The 4,528-nt window shown below is 43.9% G+C and overlaps 1 pseudogene; it reads left to right on the forward strand.

The window, feature by feature from the left end:
- The first annotated feature begins 1,511 nt into the window (after positions 1–1,511).
- Positions 1,512–2,242, forward strand: LOC138161536 (large ribosomal subunit protein eL19-like; annotated as a pseudogene).
- Positions 2,243–4,528: the final 2,286 nt, after the last annotated feature.

Here is a 4,528-nt window from a genome sequence, read left to right on the forward strand (position 1 = left end):
TCTATTAACATGGGGGCCCATGAACTCCCATGGGCGAGTTTACTTTTAATAGTTAATCAAAAGATACGATTAGCTCAAAGCAAAGGATGGCAAATGAAGAAAAATATCAATAAACATATAAATCTTAGGCACACTGTTCCATAAACATGCACTATGAGAGAGAACAGCATATGCATGTAGTAGACATTGTGGGGGTATAACTCATACCGGGACCTCTGATGTTTTTTGTTTTGTTTTGTTTTGTTTTAAAGCAATTGGGGTTAAGTAACTTGCTCAAGGTTACACGGCCAGTTATATTTTGTGTGGGTGCTAAGTATCTGAGGCGGGAACCAATCCCGGGTCTCCTGACTCTGGGGCTGGCGCTCTTACTTGCTGAGCCACCTGGCCACCCCAACCTCTGATGTTTTATAGTGGTTTTTGCCCTGCCCCCCAGTCTTTTCTGCCTGATCTCCCCTAGATGTTGTGGCCCCCTGGGCCCACTGGCTTCCTGGTCATCCAGCTTCTATTTTCAGCTCAAGACCCTGACTAAATTGCTATCTGTTTCTCATCAAGACCATATATTCCTCCGTGATCTTTTAGTTCAAAGTTAGGAGGGTTGCTTATTTTTCCATAACTCTTTTTAGAAAAGCAGTCCTAGTTCAGCAAAAGCCTTTCACAAAGGGACAGCGACAACTTCTCCTGCTCCCTGCAGAATCTTGGTCGAGTCCTCTCACCTCCCAGAGGACATGATCCTCCCAATCTCCCTTTCTCCATCCCCTGCTCCCTGACAGTGAGGTGGTCCTTCTCCTTGCCTATGTGGCACTTAAGCCCATCTCCTTGGGTCTTGCCCATCACATCGCAATCTCAATCGTCCCTCTTTCTCTCCTGAAGCCTCAGCCTCTCCTCCCTCGCGGCTCTTTCCTAACTGCTCTCAAACATCCCCAGACACCCCCCTCCCCCATCTTCTTGAATTTTGGTCCTATAATGCTCCTCTCTTTCTCAGCCAAACTCCTCAAAAACGTTCTCTGTCCTCTTTGCCACCTCTGTCCCTTCTCCTCACGAGGTTCTTCAAAATCTGGCCTCTACCCTGCTCACTCAGCTGCATCTGTTGTCTCCAAAGTCGCCACGGCTGATGGTCCTTTTCTCATTGCTTTTCCTTCCAGACCTCTGCTGCCACTTTGCTCCTGCCGAACACTGCCTGGTGACAGTGCTGTTGTCCCTGTGTCAGTGCCCCTTCCCAGCCTCCTTTGCCACATCATACCCCCTAACTGTGAGTGCTCCCCAAGGCTTTTCCCTGCTTGCTGTTCTCTTCTCTTTCAATGCTCTGTGGGAGACCTCATCAGCTTCCATGGATTTAACTATAATCTCTATGCTGATCACTTACAGGCCTATGTCCAATCAAGGGCAGCTAGGTGGTGAAGTGGATAGAGGACCACACCTGGAGTCAGGAAAACCTGAACTCAAATCTGGCCTTCAGACACTCACTAGCTGTGTGACCCTAGGCAAGTCTCTTACCCCTCTTTGCCTCAGTTTCCTCATCTGCAAAATGATCTAGAGAGCTCTCTCCTTTCCTTTTCCGTGCTGCTGCTGCAGCCATGAGTATGCTCAGGCTTCAGAAGAGGCTTGCGTCTAGTGTCCTTCGATGTGGAAAGAAGAAGGTATGGCTTGACCCCAATGAGACCAATGAAATTGCCAATGCCAATTCCCGCCAGCAGATCCGGAAGCTGATTAAAGATGGGCTTATCATCCAGAAGCCCGTTACTGTGCACTCTCGTGCCAGATGCCGAAAAATACTCTGGCTCGAAGGAAGGGCAGGCACATGGGTATTGGTAAGAGAAAGGGTACTGCCAATGCTCGTATGCCTGAGAAGGTGACCTGGATGAGGCAAATGAGGATTCTTCGCCGTCTGCTTCGAAGATATCGTGAATCCAAAAAGATTGACCGCCACATGTACCACAGCCTGTACTTGAAGGTGAAGGGAAATGTGTTCAAGAACAAACGAATCCTGATGGAGCACATTCATAAACTAAAGGCAGACAAGGCCCGGAAGAAGCTCTTGGCTGACCAGGCTGAAGCTCGAAGGTCTAAGACTAAAGAAGCACGAATGCGTCGAGAAGAGTGTCTGCAGGCTAAGAAAGAGGAGATCATCAAGACTTTGTCCAAAGAGGAGGAGACTAAAAAATGATCCTCCCCTATCTCCTCTGTACATAGTACCCTTCTATTTGGCATATGCAATAAAAATGGACAACTGTCAAAAAAAAAATGATCTGGAGAAGGAAATGGCAAACCACTCCAGTATCTCTGCTAAGAAAACCCTAAATGAAGAGATGGACAAAACTGAAAATGACTGAGAGCATGTGCAGTATATTTAAGGACCAGGCCCTCGTTGGCTAATAACTCCTATCACACTGTTCTTCAGACATTGAGAACATCACAAAGTTGTAACCTTGTATTGATCTGTCTCTGATACTCATTTGCCTAGAATAAACCCAACAGAAATGGATGCAGAAGCACCATGTGTTCACAGCCACATGGCAGATGAGTGGAGAGTTAAGTTAGCTGGCAAGAAGCAGGCTATTGTCACTTATGCCAATGCTACCTTTCTCCCTACTTGGGGGCTTACAGCAATTTTTCTTCCTTCTCCCTCAAAAACCTACCAGAGACCAAATTTCTCCTTTTCAGTTTAATTTCAGCTTAGCAACCAATGAAAAGGCCCTCCCTTACCACCAAGTAAACCGACAAGAAATATTCAGGATACATACACATGCTTTAAGTCAAGGAAAGACAAAATCTCTTTCCAGATGCAGGCTCAATAAACCTCCACGTGGATTGGCAGCAGGCAGAGGGCATATAGCACACATTCTAAGGACTGGGCTGTCACTGGCTCACCACTCCCCTTTACATATTTATTCAGCACATATGTATCCTGTATGTGTTTATATACATCCTTGAATTCTTCCCCATAGAATGTAAGCTCTTGTATTTGTATCCCCAGGGCCTGACACAAGGTAGGTGCTCATTCAAGTACCTGTTAGGAAACAGGAGTGTGTAGCAGCCAGCCCACTAACAATGCTACAAATCAGATCTGGCTTTATCATTTGTTGATGTCTAGGCCTAAGAAAGTGATAGAGGAAATAACAATGGATATTAATAAAGCATATAGTAATAATGCTGATGAAAAATTATTAATAATTACAACCTTAGGAGCAGCTAGGTGTTGCAGTGAATAGAGTACTGGTTCTAGAGTCAGGAGGACCTGAGTTCAAATTCAGCCTCCGACACTTGACATACTTAACTAGTTGTGTGACCTCGAGCAGGTCACTTAACCCCAATTGCCTTGCCTTTCCCCCTCCAAAAAAAGAATTAATTACAACCTTATTGTTTTTCAATCATTTTCAGTTGTGTTTGACTCTTCACAACCCTATTTGGGGTTTTCTTGGCAAAGATGCTTAAGTATCCTTCTCCAGCTCATTTTACAGATGAGGAAACTGAGGCAAACAGGGGTAAGTGACTTGCTCAGGGTAGTAAGTGAGGTCAGATTTGAACTCAGGAAGATGAGCCTTCCTGACTCAGGGTCTGGCGCTCTAAGCACTATGGCGCCACCTAGCTGCCCTTTAAGGATAACGAAGTGCTTTATAAAGTACTAGAAATGAACATAGGCTTTTTCAGAGTAGCAATAAAGATTCCTTGGTATAGATCCAATAACGGAATCTCTGGGCCAAAGACCAGTTCAAGCCTGACTGACCCTTTTTTTTTCTTTTGCCTTTTGGAGGGCATTTGGGGTTAAGTAACTTGCCCAAGGTAACACGGTTAGATTTTGTGTGTGGGTGTTAAGTGTCTGAGGCCAGAACTCAGGTCCTTCTGACTCCAGGCCGGCGCTTTACTCCCTGTGCCACCTAGCCACCCCATGACTGACACTTTTGCCAAAGGAAAAGAAGCCAGAATAAAAATAATGTAATTTATTAAGTAACACCAGCAGTTAATAATATTTAATATTACTTTTACACGAACTAGATTATACATAATACAAATGAATAAGTTGCTGTGTTAATAATGCAGGCTAAAATGAAAAATATGTCCAGAGAGGCAGTTATTGAATCCTCATCAGCATGCACTTAATTGATTGACACTTTGCCCCAGATGCCAACCACTTTTAAGAACTGAAGTAGACATAAGAGAGAACAGATTGGGGGAAGGGGTGCTCAGTAGGCTCTCTGTCTTGGGGTGGGGCTAGGGGAGAGACGGGGAGAAAATTTTTAACTCAAAATCTTGTGGAAATTAATGTTGAAAACTAAAATAATGAATTAAAAAAAGAACTGAAGTATTTTTTACTTGAGTAGGTAGCGAGGCCAACTTCAAGTCTATTATTTTTTTTTTTGTATTTTTGGAGACATTTGGGGTTAAATAACTTGCCTAGGGTCACATAGCTAGTAAGACCAGATTTGAACACAGCAGCTGCTAAAGCCTATTTTTTTAAATTTTTTTTCTTCCAGAATTTATTTTATTTTTAGTTTTCAACATTGATTTCCACAAGATTTTGAGTTCCAAA

This window comes from Petaurus breviceps, unplaced genomic scaffold (genome assembly GCF_028583685.1).
Source record: "Petaurus breviceps papuanus isolate PSGF00001 unplaced genomic scaffold, PetGlider_PUasm1.0 185, whole genome shotgun sequence".
NCBI classification, from domain to species: domain Eukaryota; kingdom Metazoa; phylum Chordata; class Mammalia; order Diprotodontia; family Petauridae; genus Petaurus; species Petaurus breviceps.